This window comes from Charadrius vociferus, unplaced genomic scaffold (genome assembly GCF_000708025.1).
Source record: "Charadrius vociferus isolate BGI_N301 unplaced genomic scaffold, ASM70802v2 scaffold298, whole genome shotgun sequence".
Taxonomy (NCBI): Eukaryota; Metazoa; Chordata; class Aves; order Charadriiformes; family Charadriidae; genus Charadrius; species Charadrius vociferus.
In genome coordinates this window covers 4,992,264-5,011,630 of record NW_009649936.1, presented here as the reverse complement: position 1 = coordinate 5,011,630, position 19,367 = coordinate 4,992,264, and the positions used below count along the sequence as shown (strand labels likewise).

The following is a 19,367-nucleotide window of genomic DNA, read 5'->3' as shown; positions in this document are numbered from 1 at the left end:
GACTGGATTTACAAGCCCTGAGGAAGGGCAAAGCGAGAGCCCTGAAACAGTCCATGCAACTTCAGCAACAGAAACCCAATCCAATAAATGCTCTGCTATCCGAGTCTGCTTCATTCAGGTCTTCACACAATAAACTGTTAATGGTGCAAATCACTTCCAAAAATAGTAAGGAATCCTTATTTACAATTTACAGCCCACTAAGATTATTGCGTGCTGAAGATGAATCTCACACCTCTTTTCAAACAAAGATTGTATAATTGGACTTAATGCTGGGAGCAACACAGAGCCCCGCACTCAAAGTGAAGCAGTTGAGTCCCGATTGGTAAACAAGCTACGCTGTGACTGCTGTACCTTCAGGGGTTGCTGTCCCTGAACTGCAACAGGAGCCTCAGCCCCCCGCACCCAATAAATGGCATGCCCAGCCTCTGGAGCTGTGTAAACGAACTGATGCCTTCCTGGCCTGCCTTCAAAGCCAGCGCTCTGTACACACTTCTCCTGATCAAGCACCGCGTGAGGGCTGCCGGGGGCTACAGAGACTTTGTTATACGTTTGCTTTGACTAGAATAGTACAGCAGCCCATCTGGGGAGCAGGCTCTTCATCCCACAGTGGATTTCAGGATGAAAAGAGCAGGGCTGGTCACACAGAGTGTCAGTCTGGCAAACACTAAGGGATGGAAATGGAAATTAGGTATTCCCACAACCAAAACTCCTGCTGGAGCAAGTTTAATAACTTCTCACTTTGTCAAGCCACAGTTCCATGATCAAATATACCAGTTAGTGTGGGGGGAAAAAGTAAAATAATGGAAAAACCTTAGGCTATGTGGCTGTACAAACTTGATCTGGAAAGGGCTTTGGCGCAGAATCTTGATTCCACTGAATCAGCCATAGCACTTAATTCTGAGCACATGCCATATTTATACCAGGTGCAGAAAGATGAGCGATATCTGAACCAGCAGAAAGTCACAGTAGCTTAGACAGACAAGTTTGATCCAATACAAATCCTGCCAGTACAAAGTTAACCCAGTAAAATGTACTTACCAAGCCACCAGATTGCAAACCCTGCATCATCTGGCACTGGCCTTTTTGATCCGCTGGGTACTAGAAGCCCTACAACTACACCAACCAGGCTGTCAAACCAGAACCTCAATGTCTCAGCCCAAAAAATAAAAGCATGACCCTGATTTTCTGCCACAGCCAAAGCTTGCTGACAATATTCATGTTCAGCTTTTGCAAGTGCTGCAAATGACCAGACCCACCAGTAGATGGTAACAAATACTCCTAACAAGCCAAGAATCTGAAGGTGATGCAGAAGCTCCAGATGCCCGAAAATAAAGTACCTGCCAGCTGTGAGGAACCAAACCATTTTCATTTCCCACCTGCTTACAGTATGGTGCGATTTATAACACTCAACAGCAATTTTACTAGTGAAAGCTTGTTTTCTACCGTCTCTTCTACAAATCAGGTACTGCCTTTCAAGGCACAGAGTGTCTAGCTTCTGCACAATTAAAATCTATTTGTATCATTAGTAATTTACCTACTTCAGAAGCACATTACAGAGGAAAAAAAAAAAGTCTGTTTCAATACTGCCACTATTGTGTCTACCACTGAAAACAAAGCAAAGCAAGCTGAATAAGCCGATATTGAAGCTTATGATGAATAATCTAAATTCACCCATTGTTTTCCTGTAAGAACGGAAGAAACATTTCTTCCACTAGTAAATTACTTTAAGAACAGCTGTTGGAAAGGAGAGACTTGTGTTTAAAAAGAAACAATTGGTACCCATCTTCCTCTCCCCCTCCCAAAGGGTTGCATGTTACAGTGGTCTCATACAGCCAAAACACTGCACCAACATTCCCAGGTACACGAGATAGCCATGGTACTCGGTGCTTGACTCTCTAACATAGCAATGGGCTCATTTATCTTTTCCACTGGCATGTTCTTTAAGTCCTTGTATTAATTACCACCAAACACGAAACACCAAGTTCTTAACTTTCAAGATCAGCCATTCTCTTCATCTGGTATCTCTCAAAAAACAGTTCAAACAAAACTGAAGAGAACAATCCCTTTTCACCCTCTCCCCACACAACTATTTCTTGAATCCCTACTTGCCTTCCATGCAGCCATGTGCAGGCATCTTTGCTGATGACTGTCTATATCGGACTCATTAGCCTAGTACTTAATGCCTTTCAACGCATAGCTGGGCCCGTTCTGGACAAGGGCCCAAAGGACATAAAAGGCAGGAGGAAGAATGGAAACGGCAAGTATTAGCCTCAAATAAAATGGTTTGGTTCCACTTCCACAGCCTCTTGGCTTTGAGCATCGAGCACTCTGGTGTTTCTCCCTTACATTAAGGACTTCGCTGTATTACGGACCCAGGTGGCCACATCCCTTTTCACCAGGCAGAAAGCTGGAGACACTGCAGCATGTGGCTTCTCCCGCTTCATTATGTGTGGAAAACAGGATTTATCACTCATGCGCCGACGCTGTGGCCCGGACACTGGGCACTGTCTCGCTCTGGCAGGACTCCAGAGCTGCATGGCTCTGGCTGGCGACACGGCACAGCCACCCCATGTGCCTGCACCTGGGCTCACTGCACCCCTGGGCATCTGGGGACCACAAGTCTTGCCAGTATTCCTACAGGGTAAAGAGAACAGCAGCCAAAGCATAGCTGGCTCCCCTCTGGCACTTTTTGAGGGCAGCATTTGCCCAATTGCTCCAAAAAGCACAGCTGGTTTACTTGTACTTCCTCTTAAAATGGACAGGGATCAACTAAAAAACGGGTTCATCTGGTTGTCTGATCCTTCCGGTTTCAATGCTGGATACAGAACCTGCACGTGTCCCTTTTGCCAATCCCTCACTTGATGGTATTTGACTTTTAAGATAATTAGATAAGCGTGGTCAGCAGCTGTTTTGTTGGACCCCACGGTCCGGGTTGGGGAGAGGACGGGGAAGTCAGTATTTGCTGGAATGAGAAAGCAACACTTCTTCATCTGACTCATATATTAAGATGAGCTAAGTGAAGCGTCTAGAAAGTAAACATCTGCCCTAGCTTAAGACAGCAAGTCTCAGCACTATTCATTTTTTTTCTTTTTTAAAGTATACCCATATCATGTGCATATTCAAAGACCTGCTGGTTAAAATTCTTTTTTCTCCCTTCTTTTCCTAACACACCTTGTAACTTCACAACATTGATCTTTCATCACAAAACTTCCACTTCCTCCTGTGCAGCCACACTGAGAACTGCGGGCAGCTCTACCCCCCTCCCTGCTTTCACATCCCCACCAAGTGCCTGCTCTCCACAGCCACGCTGCAGGACAGCACTAATGGAAAAGCCCAGCTCAAACCAAAGGGCACCCTTCCATTGCCTTTTAGTGCCTTATTTTGCAGGGTCATTTGACTTTCATGAAGTCAAAGATCAATCCTATGGGGAGCGGTCTCTATCTCCTCTGATGCGAAAGTTCTTAAATGCTTTGCATCCTTCTGGGCTCCCTCCTTTATTTATATACCTCTCAAGTAAAGGACAAGGAGGCAGATGTCCTACAGATTTCTTGGGTACAGAGTTGTGTCACGAGGCTCCACGTTAACACGGATTCTCTGGTATCTAAAAGATACTACGCGCCTCTCAATAGAAGGAGTAACACCACCTTTTTCCTTTACCCAGCTTTCTACATTCATGAAAGTCCTAAAGATTAAACTGCTTTGAGGCTTCTACCTCTCTGCTAAATGCTGCTGAAATGTGCCACCAAGTTCAAAAGCCATTAGAAGGGAGAATGACAGAGACAGCGTGATTGAATCAGCCTCGTTTCATTAAGAAATCAGGTGAAAAAACACAGATGCACAAAGTGCACTAAGCGTGTTACAGCCATTTCATGAAACATGTAGTTATTTATGAACTCAAAATTAAAAATTAAGCCATTAATCATTCTATAATGTAGTATTTCCAGTTCGAACTCCAGGTTTTAATTAGTTTATTGCTGTCATGTGTGTACTATTCCTCTGAAGTTCATGAGCTTTGCATGAATATGAGCATGAAATTAGAAATTGGTCCACTGATTCTAATATTCCAACCCAGTGAGAATTAACGTGCTCCACAACAAAAACTGTGGCTGCCAGTACTTACATCTTCAGCCTTTTGCCTTCAGTTTTTCTGAGCGTGCTCTGTTCCCATTTTCCAGCTGCATCTGCTCTACTGTACCATATTTATCTCCACTCAGAAAACTAATTACAATCATCTCTTGATCTGAATGTGTTGCCCCCACCCTGAATTCTGGTATTTTACCTACCTCAAAACATTTTTGCTACTTGGGGAATTGGGTGAGACCCTTATGATACTCAATTCTACCATTTGCTCTCATATTTTAAAATGTTGTATTTTTCAGATTTGGCTTGTTAAGCTTCCTTGATCTATATAAACTTGACAAACCCTGCCTATGAAGAAAGGCTAATAATGCTGCAGGTTAAAAACAGTACTAAGAGGCATTTTGTTGGCCAACCTCATCAAGAGTTCCCCCACCATTTTTCAGAATTCTACAAACTCTGCTCATTGAAAACACATAAGGAAAATTAAAAACTATTTTTTATCCAAAGTGAGAACTATCTGTTCCATGAGCTGCTTCATGTGTACAAGGTGGACAGGTACAAACAGCAACAGTTAGGGGATGAAGAAAACGCCTCTCCTGTCAGTATACTTTCTACCCACCAGATTTCTCTGACGACCCATCTCAGGCTACTTCTCTTTTAAAACCAGCTATGAAAATCACTAGCATAAGCATCTTTTCCCTCACCTCCCCTTGCAAGATCAAAAAACCCAAGATACTAATCAGCTACCCAACAGCTGAGGCATAGATGTGAGGGAAAGCTTTCCATACCATTGACGATATCTGTTCGGTGGATAAATAAAAATACAGGTCCCAGTCTGGTCATTCTTGCATCCCTCAGTACTACATTGCCACAGGGGCAGCAGGTTATTTTCCTGGACATTTCTGGGACATACCACACAAAAATACATTGATCATCTTATGACTCATGTTCAGTGCTTAGAAGTAATTACCTCGATTACCTCTAAGAAATAATTTTTCCTTACAGAATATGCAATAGTTTTCTAGCTAAAAGACAAAAGTACAGTGGCTATCCAGCTTTTAAAAGTGTAATGATATATTCATAGCAAATACCCGTGATACAGGAAAATATTCAGGAAGAAAGTAGGTAATTGATGGTCTTCCACTTCTTGCACTGTACTGCATCTCCTTCTGGGACGAGGAATTTGGGAGCTTGACTCATGTGATGCAGACGCCATATAAAACCAACAGACAGAGTATTTACCCAAGGCTTTGCCCCAGACTTCAAAAAAGCAACCCAAGGCTCCTGCCCCCTCTGCCATGGCACCGCTATAAGTAATCTCCACTCAGGCCTGATTTATTTTAGAAGTATAGTTTTAGAAGAACCACTGGCAACCACAGCTGTCTAAGTAGGCTAGAAAATGTAGCTTAGATCAACAGCAGTGAGTCAGTATAGGTAATAACCAAAAGAAAGGAAATAAGGTATAACAACAGTTTTGGTATCCATTTGAACAGGCTGTACTCCAGATATGCTCCAGATATGCTGTAAAAATAGACAACTATTCAATCACATCCCACACAGCATTACACACTGTCTACTACAGACCTAGCGTTTTAAACCTAAGCATGACAGGAAGATTATCTTAGTTTCTCACACAATATAGGCCTAATTTCCCTGCACATCCCGCGGTGAAATTCAAGGCTGATTCAGAGTTCATTAAAAATCCTGCTTGTCATGACTTTCTAAAATTGAAGTGTATGGAAGAGGACCTTAAGCCAAACGTAGGTCACAAAGATGCAAATTTGTTTCTGAGTTGCGAGAACTAGCAATATGATCTCAAAAAGAAAAAAGTGTTCCTGAGTTACCATCATGGCATTAGATGAGAACTTCTTCCTCGAAACTCTGTCAGTCTTGGCTTTGAAACAGCACCACAGCCAGTTTCTAGAACAGGTCAAGAGTAAAATATTATCACCACTATCCGTCTGAAATATATTCATTATTTTGGTCTTGATCTAATGCCCACCAAGTCATAGAAACTTCCATGAGTGTCGATAGGTTTGGCGCAGTATCTGTAGAGATTTTTAATGAGATTAGGCTGTTTCCATCAAATAGAAAGCCTTTTGCTTGACTCATCATCCTAGCAAGATGTTGATATTCAAGGTTAAAAAAAAAAAAAAAAAAAAAGGGCTGTCGGAAGCCCTTTATGTGCTCAGGGCACCTGAGCCACAGCAACACACCCTGCACTACGGAGAGCATCCATAACACGTCCACACCCTACCAGGACTTCAGCCCCAGTGCTCCTTCCATTTGAAAATGCAGGGAAGCTTCCTATCAAGATATGGGTTGCTGTAAAAAAATTAAATCAAGATAACCAGCTGTTTAACTCGTATTTTGTAGATAGAATACCACAGAATATGTACACAAAGCAAAGAAAAACATTCAGACAACTGGATGGAAACACAAGGGGATAAAACAGCTCTTGATACTACGTATCACTGCACTTTAAGGGCAGTTTTCCCTCTTCCCTGCCCAAATGAAGTGTTACTGACATGATTAAGCCTCCTCGCCAGCTGTGGAAAGCACTGTGCTTATGCCTCTGCTAGAGATGAAATTATATTTTTTTCTAACTTGTTGCTACAATATTACAGCTGAAAACACAAGCAATATTAAAATGGCTAGTTTCCAAATTTCATTTCAACCATTTCCTTTTATCGTACTCGGCACATACAAAAAGAGCAAGTGTGCACAAATTCAATTTCTCCTCAGCATACACATTCGGTTAACTCAGCCTCTATTTAAACAAATGGATCAGATAACCAAAATGAATCCTGACTTGCTTAGAGAACTGCTGGCTGCAAGGCAACCGACACAAGGAAGCAGAACTGCTTGAGAAACCTCCCTCACTGCAATTCTTTATCGATGAAAAAAACAATGGTATTTTCATAAGGATTTTCCGTTCACAACAGGGAAACTAGAGAGATTCTGTTGCAAGTTCACTGGATAAAAACAGCCCAGACAACTTCGATGTCATGGCTGAATATCACTGAACTAGGCTGACATCATTTTTTCTGTAGAACAGTCTCACCGTACTTGCAGAACACCACAGGATTCTCTGGTGAGCTTTCCAGAGAAGGAGTTTCACTACTTCAAAACCTGCTTGTGCATGCGTGTGACTTGTTTTTATTTCAGGAGGACAAACATTGCCTTATGGTTTAGTAAACTTAGGATAGCTTCTATTACAGTATGTCATTTACAACTGCTTGTAGGTGTTTGCATGCTGTTTCTCCCCTGTATACATGCATGCCGTTTGTCATCAGTCGGTCTGCAGTCTGGCACTTTTGCTTCAGTATAAACAACATGTAAAGTTAATTTTTCCTAAAGCTATAATTACAAAACCTTAATTGCATATTAAATTTAGATTACTTAATAATTTGCAAGCTTGCATCATTTCTCATAGATAAAGATGGGTTTTGTGGGTACGTGCGTATTTACAGAAATTTGGGAGAGCCCTTGTAGAACTCACCCTTAATAAACCTTGTCCTAAAGTTGAGTATTACTGATTACAAAGATTTACCCAACTGCAAGCATTTGAGCTCAAGTTCTTTCTTTGATCTGCTTGCTATCGAGAGAAAAAAACAAAACCATAACTTATCTTGTTCTACATGGCATACAATTAGCCTCATTTTGAAAACCAAAAGCAGGTAGACGCACATTACTCCTGGTTCCATCTTTAGTGGAAAGGGGGAAATTCAACAAGATTATAAAAATTTTGCAAAAAAATAAGAGGTTTTCAATTCTGGTCTCCTGAACCAAAAAGAAATTGCACTTGAGTAAGCCTTACTGCAGCAGAGCTAAGCTAAACTGCAAGTTAACATGCACGTTTTAATGCACCGGCTTCCCCATTAAAGGGTGCTAGTAACCCCAGAGCACAACGGGGGTCCCACACCCCTCCCCAGCGCCGACTGCTCTTCCTGGGGGCTACACGGGGCTGTGTGTTTGCCTTTCTCTGCAGCACTAGAGAAGCCAACCTCCCTGCTGCAGCCATGCACACGGACGTTAGCCATCAACCCAGGGCGATAGGGAGCCGTCTGCCCACCAGCCCGTTGGCACAGCAAGACACAGCAGGAACGGACCTGGCTCCTACATGGAGGGGGAGAAGATAAGCAAGACTGCAATTTAAAAGAAAAGGGATAAAACCAGGGGGAAATACCAGCCCACAGCAAGACATTTTACGCTGAAATGCACGAGCTAGAACACTGTCATATTCTGTATATTTTAAGAAATAAATAGGAACAATTATCCAGTTTTGCAAATTCCTTGTGGCTCCAGACAGACAGTTAAGCGTGACTCACTCAGAAACGGCTGTCAAACACCTTCTGCCAGTCTTGCTCCTTCTCTTGGGAGCTTTTAAAACTCCCCCTGGCCCTTTTTGTTTGGGGGTGGCTATTCTCCCCCCTTTGCTACTTTATCTAAAACTCCTTCAAGGGAGAAGCAGGATGCTAATACTTACTAGCTCCCCGGTTCCCTGTTCCTTCCCTCATGTTATACTCTCCTTGTTTTGTTACACACGCCGGCAACTTCCCAGGCCCGTGCGAGAGGCCTGCTGTGTGCCACAGCGGATTTATGCCATTCACTGACTGTGCACAGCATTACAGGCATTGCCTGCCCATCCGGTATTCAGCTGGTATGTCAACCCCAAGTTCTGAAAAACGCTGTCAAGTTTCCAGCTTGCACAGGCTTTGAGAGCAAAAGCAGGCTGGGAGAAGCTCTTGGACAACGCGGCGCACTCCAGCAGGTCTAACAGGTCCACTCCGGTTCTCTAAAGGACAGCCAAATATTTTCTGTCCCAATAACTGCTCTCTGCAATTTCACTCTGAGTGCAACGGCAGGGTGTCCTGCCCAATTTCAAGTGTGGCAGATGATGGGCAATACTGTGATGCAATAACTGCCAAGCAGTACCGGGATGCTCTTGGTGCTAAATGCTCCCTTTCTTTTCCCAGCCAGGTTCACTCATCAGTGATATCCAAGAAAGGACTTCAGTGGCACTTTCAGTAAACACTGTGCATCTCTTTACCCCTACATGCAAGGGAATGGACACTGGTGAGAGCCATCAGCTAGATGGAGCTTACTGCATAGCCCGGCAGCAGCTCACACATCATTTAACCATTGCACTTGCAGTGAACGAAATCGCCACCAGCACCACAAGACATTTAAGCAGTTTTGAATGCTCATCATGAAAAATAAGGCAAAAACCCTCTAATAACCACAGTATCCGCATGCTTCTGACTTACTCCCAAAGTTACACCGCAGGCATGGGAAATCTTTTCCTTAATGACAATGCACAGCTTTAGGATGTTGTAGATGTAAAGCACATCCCCACAGGCACCTGTCTATTGTCTGCTTGCTTGTGCTGCTCATGCTCTCTGCTGCTAAGCCCTGACTTTAGAATTTGTGTATAGCACCACACTGATGTGGCTTTAAGGTTCCTGGGTCTCAGCTGGCCAAAGTGGGGGATGGACAGAATGGGGCAAGAGCCTATAAATGCCCACAGAGATCTGCTCTGATAGCCCCCACGCTGCCACCTCTTCTCTAAGCCTCAAGGAGGAGCTGAGAGACCTTCCTCTCTCACAGAAAGGAAAAGATATAAAATACCCCTCCCTTATGCAGCAGCGGGATTAAGTGACTGAAAACACCCATATGTGCTCCTGGGGCTGGGGCTGAAAAAATAAATCTCCATTTTCCCTCTGACAGAGGACCCCTGTGCAAGGGAACAGGAAGCAACATGCTTCTCCCTGGAGGGAGAAGGATGGAGGGGATGACCCATTTTAGCACAGTGTGGGTACTCTGGAGGTCTTGTAGATTTGGTGGGTAGCACCGTACTGACACCCCCAAACAACGCTTCTCAGCTGACAAAAGGTCTCAGTACAGTAGGGCAGAATTCCACACGGGCATTCTTTGGAAAATCACTTTGCTTATACATACACACACACATATGTATAACATGCACAGACGTATCACCAACTTTCAGGATAGCCGCTGTAGGCCTGAAGGAATTTCATTTTAACCCAGTAGTCATGTAGGTATTTGGAAATAAATGGTCCACAGAAAATTAGCATTGTAATCAGAGAAAAGGTGGGAAGTGGAAGCCAGGAGAGCATGGACTCCATGATTTACAAGTAATGCCACAAGGCTGGGCTGGCCATAATCAATATTCTTTCTCAAATCAGCTGATTATTTATTCCGTCCCACTGCAGTTTACACACCTATGCAATTGCAACACAGCATCTGTGATCACAAATCTATGATAAAATTTGCATTTTGACAGAAGCATGAATCTTCCTTTTTTTCAGGCCACGTGGCAAGAATATCAAATCTCTTCCCTCTCCACAAAAGTAACTGATGCCAGTTGAATTTTTCCTGTTGAACTATGGCATAGATTATCCAACACAGAGTAACAAGAAAATTAACATGAACATTTTTAATATACTCCTTTCAAAAAGGACAGACAAAAAGAAGTAATTCTTCCCAGTTCTTAACTGGCTTGGAGGAGATTCTTGCCTTGCATTTAACTTCACAAATGCTAAAGAAGTTCTATCTGTGATAGTTCTTTGGTTTCTCCTACTTTTGTTCTCTCTGCAGGTTACTGTTACTGCTTCACAAACACCTCAAATATTGGGGGGCACTGTTGCACCCACCAGCTGGAGTGCTGGCACTGTTCTCATGGCTGCAACGGGCCACGAGGAGCTCGGAGAGCAGGGGCCAAAGCACAGTAACCCACCTTGCACCTAAGCCAGCCCCAGACTCACGCTACAAACTCCCCCTCCATTTTCTGTGAAGGGGGGAAAAAACAATATGAGTACATATTGTGAGACAGAAATACAACCCAGGTTTTTAGTTTGATTAAAAAAACCCCAAAACAAAACAAACACTTCAGTTGCTTAAAATTATGAAAGAAGACTGAGATCAAAATTTACTACATAATCTATTACAAACACGTAATTAACCACAGAAATAGCTGAAGCTGTAAGTTGCCTCAGTGAGTTCTTCTCAATATAGCTGAAAAAGGGGGCATTTTTATTATTTTGAAGAGCTCAGGACTTTTGCCCTAACTGACTGGAGGTCAAGTCAAGATTTAACCACCAGGAAACCACATTCTGCATCTAGCAGGTCTATTATTTTCAGCCTTTCCCAACAAGCGAATGCTGATACTGACATTTTCCCCTCAAATGTAAGCATTTTCAATTCCTCTTGCAAAGAAAGACTTTTTGCCTTAATTACTTCTGGTTTCGATAGAGCTAGCAGGTGTAGCGAGACTATTTTCTTCGTTTCAACTAGTTCATTCAAAGTTGAAAACCCGACTGGGAGTTGAAAAAGGAAAGAGCCTCTTGCAATCTATGAATAAAAAACAGGTGGGAGAAAATGAGGTCTCTGAATTTTAAATGGGGCCAGACTTTCCCTGGTACTCACGTCTTGTTTTTCCCCTTATAGTAGACTTCTGCTCTTAAAGTGAACATGTTCTGGCTGTGGCTACTCTCTTTAGTGAGAAGAATACTGTCAGGAGTGGATTTTCAGAGTAATTCAATATCCCTCCAAAGCCTTTCATTCTTTCTGAAGTTATTAAGCCAGATAGTTTGCCTGCACAGGTGAAAATGCATTTTTATGGATACAAAAATCTGAAGCTACTACAATTACAATTGGTACCATAAAACAAGATTTAGTCAGATTTATGTCTAGATGATGATAGCAGCACTTTTTAAGCATTAAACGAACACTATGGAGAAAATATTAAAAGAGTAACACAGTTTGTCATCACTTTGACTCCTACTTTCCAACTTGAGATTAACATCTGCTTTGTATCTGGTAATTCTCTCATTAGGTCCCAAATTCTGAAGTTTAATCAGGTTAATAAAGTTTTGTTTGTTTTAAGAAAACAGGTTATAATATATGTCACTGAGAAACTTCAGTATTTCTGTATTTCGATGCAGGAATTTACAATTTGACAGATTAGTTGGAGCACCCTTTCCTGGATCACCTGCTCTGATTTGTACAACTTGTAAGTTGCTAAAAACTTCAGAGTGCCTCCACCTTCATTAAAGAGAGAGGTTTGCTGACAGCAAGCGGCCAGAGCGCTTGCCAGCTAGAAGCTAGTTGAAATGGAAAATAAGAAAGTAATTAGCCACAGTAGGTGACTTCTTTAAAATACTAGGAATTTTTTCCTAGATAGCCCACATGAATTTTATAACACCAGTAATCCATCACTTTTCAGAGAGCAGCAAAGGGTCACTAGAAGTACAAGTTAAATATTGTTTAAAAAGGCATCGTTTGGAAAACATTGCCTGCTTCCAGATCACTGTACGGTTTCCTCAATGACAAAAGTACATGGCTCCCAGCTGTCCCTTAGAGTCACTTCCCTGAATGGAGTGACATTTTCCAAAGTGAGCCATGCAACTGCAGAACAGAAAACCTGACAAATGGGACTGCCACCACAGAGTTCAACAGTAAGTTCAGTCCAAGAACTGCACAGGGAGAGCACAAACCTCCCTCAATATGGCAGCTTCCCCACATCCGTATGCAGCCAAGGGCAGGGAGGATGCCCAGACTGGCAAGCGCTTAGGTAGCTATAAGAAAGGGGAAGATAACCTTGAAAGGGAGATAGCTGAGAGACAAAGGTGAAGTACAGGAACAAAGCAACACAGGGGAGAAGACATCACCACCAGACCATGCTCCCCCCTACAACCTGTACATTTGAATTCACAACGTGAATAAGTCTTCTTTCTATACATCACTTTCCACCTCCATGCTAGTATATTTAGCATGTTATTTCCCTCCCCTCGTTACACGCAACTACAGGAGTTATTTATGTGTCAGGAGAAATCCTCATCACTTTAATTTTTCCCCCTACTTGGTGAATCCGCAGAGTAAAATGACAACTGGTGTTCTGACATCAATTTGATAGCTAGCTACTGCTATGCCACAGAGACACAGTTAATGTCACCGCTACAATGCTTTGATTTAGTCAGGCAGGAGGAGCTTACTAATTGCCAGAAAAAAACCTCTAAACTGGGCTACTTGTTTCCTAACTCACTGGGTGAAGGAAGGAAACCTCATCCACACGCACACACACGTCACACCAGCGCAGCTCTCTTCAGCTCTGCTCTGTGCATCAGCTGCCTTCCACCAGATCCACTCCCAGTGGACAAACGATGCAATCACTGGTCAATCCAAAAATTTCTCAGACACATCAAGATAGTAAAACTAAAATATCCCTGACTTATCTTGTCTCCTTCTCCACACAAACATCTATTTTCAGAAATGTAGCTTCTATTATTGATCTCTTGAGCACAACAAAGGTTTTGTTTTTAATTCTCCCCTCACCATGGCAATACATGTACCAAGTAGAAAGACTATTTAGTAAAGTGCATTTGATGCTATTTCTGAACACAAGATACAAAATAGTATCCTAATGGTTTGTGAGTTTTATTTTTATAGTAATTTCCCAAGAACTCAAGTTCCCATCAATTTTCTGTTATTACAAGACACTTCTTCAGTTGTGTTTTCTGCTAAAAAAAATTTAAACAAGGGCCGTTATATTTTAAGAACAACATTTTTTTCTGACATTTCATTTCATACTATCATTTCTAGTTAGTTTTCTCTGCAAAGCTTCTCCCTCTCCTCTGTGTTAATGCATTCTTGATATCTACACTGACGTCATTTTTGTCATCTTACTTACTCCCATATACACAGCCAATTAGTCTCCTCAATCTTTCCCTAGATGACAGTTCCTGGGAGCAATTTATGATCTTTGCTGTGCATCCCAAAATTTTGCTTTCCGCTTCTAGTTTTATAAATATATTCTATTGTGTGAGAGTGAACAGAATACACACACGACAGTGATGTGGGGGAAATCATCTTTGAACAACTACTGATGAACATTTATTTCAGACTATAGGACAAGCAGGAGAAGGAGAGCAAATCCAGCTGCTGATAGCTTCTATTTCCCTAGCAGACTCCTAACGCAGGACGTGAGATCAGCTCTTCATATAAACAAGGCCAAACTGTGAACACCTGCTTATGGTTTGATTCTCTCGCTTCCAGGCAAAATGGCCACTAAAAATAAAACCCATGGGCTGCTTCCAGGTTTACTTCGGTTACAAGGCCACCAAACTTCAGATGTTCGTGTTGCATTGTGAACCGGCCATTCTCAAGAAGTAGCCTCCAGAAAAAGGTGACCTATATCTCACCTTTGGACATGGACTAATAAGAAGGCATCTCAGCTCCCGAGGTTTTGGATATGTATGAAGTCATCTTGGGACATCACATCACAAAGCCCAACCACTGACACAGCTTCTCTTGCCTGTTCACCCTCTCTCTGTTTGCACTACCCAAACATGGCCAGAGCAAAGGAAGACAGTACTAGAGCCACCTTGCAGTCATCCTGTTGGGCACATACAGGACAGCCATCGCAGATGTACCCTCTGTATTAGGGCACAAGTCCTGCCAGGGCACACACTCCCCCAGTGACAGCTTGCAAGGACGTAACTTGAAGAGCCCAAACAAGAATGTTGGGAAGATCAAAAACTTCTCACCAACAGCCCTTCACATTCCCAGAACTTCTTCCGAAAGGAATTAACAGCAAAGCCCGCTCCTCACCAAGGCTTCCCTTCTCTCGTTTCAGACATTAAAAGATGACACTGATTTGTACTACTGCTAGCTGTATTAACAACATACATACAGTGGTTCAGCACTCGAACAAGTTGCCCAGAGAGGCTGAGGAAACTCCATCCTTAGACATTTTCAAAACCCAACTGGACAAAGCCCTGAGCAACACAATCTAGCCATGAAATAAGCCCTGCTGAAAGCTGCCTCAACCTCAAACAGCGTGCTCCAGAGGCCCCACCCAACTATATTCTTCTATATTATTTTTATAATGAATGCTTGTAAAATTACAAGCCCTCAGTTACAACCTCCATAGAAAAAAGGATGCTGAGACCTCATATGTGACCATGGGAAACCACTCTGAGATCTCTTTCCTCCCTGAAATGTCTCTATAGGAAAGTAGGCAATGCACTTTGAGCAATAATAATTAAGTCCAAACTGCCTGAGTTTTCACTCCACTTCCCAGGTGGTTTTTGCAGCCTGCAGTGAGCTTTATGTTGCCATGGCTACTCCTACAAGCATTTCACCCCTCCTTTAAAACTAATCACATCACAGCTGCAGTATAGACATGTCCTATCAGGTAACTCAGCCACAGATTCATTTTTTCTTCTACCACCTCTGCAAATCTAAGATTTGATCTAAAGCAAGTTCATCCTTCTTAAGACAGATGCTAGTTTAAGTATTACTTAGAGCATTTGTTTCGCTACTCTTATCTCTTTGCTAGCATTAAAATGATGGGTCTCTCTCACTGTATCTTCCAAATTTCAGAATGTTAAGTCACATCTCTTTCATATGACAGTCTGACATCATTTGTTTGCAAAGGGCATCCAAGTCAGCCGCTGGGGACCAAGTGCCTGGGGAACTGCATGTTGCACATCCCCAGTGAAACTGGAACAGTGCCTGCCTCTCCGGACTAGAGGTCTGCGGCAGAGCAACCACTGCAATGGGCATGATCATGATCAGCAAAGTCCCTGAGGTCAACTCAGTTTGTGTTCCAGAGTGAAAAATAGTCTGTGTGGTGTTGACAGCTCCTCTTCCAGTCTTTCCTCCAGCCTTTAGTATCTCATGGTTTTTTCAAAGCTCCAATTCAGATCAATATATAGGAATCTCCATTTACTTAATGCATAACGACTGCTCTGGTTACAGAGAAGAGCTTGAGTAACCAGATACTCAACATTAGAAAGCAGCCTGCTAAAGAAAGGAATTTAACAAGTCGTTCCAAAAAGTCTGGTTCCCTACAAACTTGTATTTTAATGTTGACTGATGTTTTTACAAGCTCACATCTGTACAGAGACCCAGATATCAAAGAACACCCAACTTTATGTCGTAACATTTCCCTAAGGTGAGACTCTTAACAGCCCCTTTCTCCTCTTCCCAGCTACTTCCAAGAAATTTGTCAGATTTTAGTTATTTTGGAGACACCATCGCTGCCGCCCACCAGCCAAGCATGGCTGGAAACCCCTCAATGGGTTAAAAACATGCGGCTGAGGAAAGGGACACAGATAAATGTATTTGAACAGCACAACACTAAGTTTTATTTCCATAGTGAAGCAGGCTGAAAATCTGCCAAGCTCAACCTCTTCAAGTCACCAAATTTAAATACACAGCAATGCTACATTAGCCTGATAAACTCACGGTTTATGCACATGGGCATAGTAATGAAATTCTTTGGCTAACGAGTTGTTAAGATACTCAAGATTTCCACATTTGCAGACACAGGAGCAGCAGCCACAGCACATAAACAACCCCTCAAAACCCACATTGAGAACCCAAAATCCACATTGAGAAAGAACACTGCTCAAAGCTTCAGCTTCTCTGCAAAGTCCTGATTTATTTGAATACTCTATGCTGTTAAAATTGCATGGTTTGGTGCTAACAGGTGTGTTAGGAAGACATTGGCTGTTTTAATCTCTAGGCTCTTATCTCATGGACAACTATGCAGTCAATGCAGGACACCTACCTTCTCAGTGTTTCAGTTTAACCCTCTAAATAAAGCAGCAGAGCCTACAGTGGCTTTTACACAAACATGGTGGTATTTCAAGCACAGCAGCCCATAGATTATGGGCACATTATCCACAGATAATAGGTGTTATATACAAATATATCATGTCGTGCTTTGTGTGTCAAGTGATAATCTGCACAGATGTCCCCGGAATACTGAACTGCTCCTCCACCGGGCTCGGGCCTGTTCCTCCTCAGCCTCCCTTAATGGTGGCGCAGACAGCTGCACTGCATAGGCCTGACAGAGAATGTGCCAGCCAACACATAACGCTCCTCTCCCCCGCCATTTTGAGAAAAGCATCAGTGAAGCGGCCTAGTATTTGGATATGTGAATAACAACATACTAAGTATAGATGAGACATCTATTTTTTTAAATCTATCCCAAGAGTCGTGCACCAGTGTGAGGGCCCTCTCTCCCTTCAGCCAGCATGGACGGCAGGGCCCGCCAGCGGAGCGGTGCTCTTCATCCACTCTGCTACTCCCCTCAGGGCTGGGGAACTGGTGCAGAAGCACTAACAGATGGCCTGGCTGCTCATTTTTGCCTATTTATCTCCCTCGGAAGCCAATCTTTCTTTAAAACAGTATTTTGATAGGCAGTCACTATGCAGTCTTCTGAAGAAAAACACAAACCATGCACTAACTGGACAGGAGCAGGGCCTAAAACTCATGTTTGACCAGTTCAGCATTTACATTGCTGTACTTCCCAGGGCTCTTAACCATCCCCAGGGTTTGAGCATCCCAATGGGCTCCCTGCCAACACAGAACGACCTGCCCCCACTGCATGCAAATCACCCCTCCAGCACGTACAAATTAGGAACCTCCAGCTTATTCTGCCTAAAATAACGAACAAGGCATTCACTCCAGAAACACAACGATGGCAAATACTAATAAAATCCAAGTGAAGATAGACATCATTAGCGCTCGTGTGCTAAACTATTGCTTCAAACACCCAAAACCAAGAGAGCAAAGCCCAATTATAGTCAATAAGCAAATAAAATAAATGAGCAGTGAAATTATGCAGCTCATTAAAAATGCTTGAATGTACATGCAAGTCTAGCATAGGCCTCCCCACTCTTAATCTGTTTCAAAAAATGCTAAACTATTACACTACAAAATACAACAGTAGCCAAACCTGTGTGATATGAATTATTTTGCTCTGAGCTCAAAGTGCATTAATGAAATCAAAACATTCATGGCAAGTTCAGGTGTTTCGACACATCACTCAAGCTACAAGGCAGGACTAGGAAAGTGGTAAGATCACTGAGTTAAATTACCTTCAGTTCTAATAAAAAGTACGCCAATTAATCAAAGTAAACACATGTTAGTATTTTGGGCTCCTTTGGTGACCAGAAGGTGAAACTCAGAGGGCTGATTTGGCAACAGGAGAAAAGGAAAGAAAAAGACATTTGTTTCAAACATTTTGTAGCTTGGAATGGGTCAATTAAAAACCACAAAAAATTAGAGCAGAGGATTCTTACGAGTTTATCCTACATATTAAGTGATGACAAGCACACACAGAATGATAAATCCATTATTTATGTGCTAAGCCATTCCTTGATTGGTGAAAAAGAACAATTCTTTTAGGGTTTCATGTGGCAGGGAGACTTTCCCCAAACAAACTCCCTGACTGGCCAAAGAAGAAAATGTGATGTCTCATGCTCTTAAAATTTCTGTGGACTTTAGTTTTGCACTATGGGTTACACGACCTGTATATACACTGGATTGCTGCAGTGTACCTTGCAAGGCATTCATAACCTAAGAGCAGAACAAGCCTACGTGTGCAGACGTAGATGGGCAGATGCATACGAGCCTGCGGGACTATTTCCTACACAGCTGCCTGTAACTTCAGGAGACTAATTGTGGTGGTCCCTTGCACATCTTCCATTGCTGCCTGAGCACCAGCCTTCACATATCTGAACAATGCATTTTTAATTTTTTTTTTTGGGGGGGGGAGCATGGTGGATTTCCTAGGTCATTTCTGAGGTTGGTGGTGTTCTTGCATCAGACACGCAGCAAGGGAGCAAGCCCCAGGCCTGCAGGGTGCCACGTAAATCCCAGAGGAACAAAGACCCTTCCCTTCCTTAGACAAATTCCTTAGAGAGTACAATCTAAATTTAGCCCAGAAGGTGACCAAAATACATCGTGTCCAGCAAGCTAATAAGGGTGCTCCAATCCAGGAGAAGCAAAAGATCACAGATGGAGTTACAGAAAAACCGGGTTAATCTCTCAATATGCAAAGTTGAACTGGTGATCTCTGATCTTAATCACCCCAGCTCTGTCTGAGGATATTCTAAGGGAATTGCAGCAGCCAAACCAATACATTTAAGAAGAAAAAAAAATAAAAAAAATAAAAAATAAAATTAGTCTTTCTAGTTACTTCCTACGAAGTAGACATATGTTAAAAAATTAATATACTGAAATATTTATCAAAGTCAGCTTTCTTCAAGCACCTACAAATTAAAGAGTTAAAAGGAACCCAAACCAACAAAGCCGAAAAAGCACTCTGAGGTATGCGCATTAGGTCTCAACCATATCTAATCAGAAAGGTTTGAATGAGCTTTCTTTTCACAAACAAATAGATGTTGTCATTAATTTTCTCCTGAACCTTGAGGTTGTTGAAGAAGAGGATCTGACCTAATACCAGTTAATTC

General features: G+C 42.5%; 1 protein-coding gene across 1 annotated transcript in view; it reads right to left on the bottom strand.

Moving 5' to 3' along the window:
- Nucleotides 1-19,367, bottom strand: part of AGPAT3 (1-acylglycerol-3-phosphate O-acyltransferase 3) — a 48,932-nt gene that overhangs the window by 16,055 nt on the left and 13,510 nt on the right. The gene's annotated exons all lie outside the window — the stretch shown is intronic.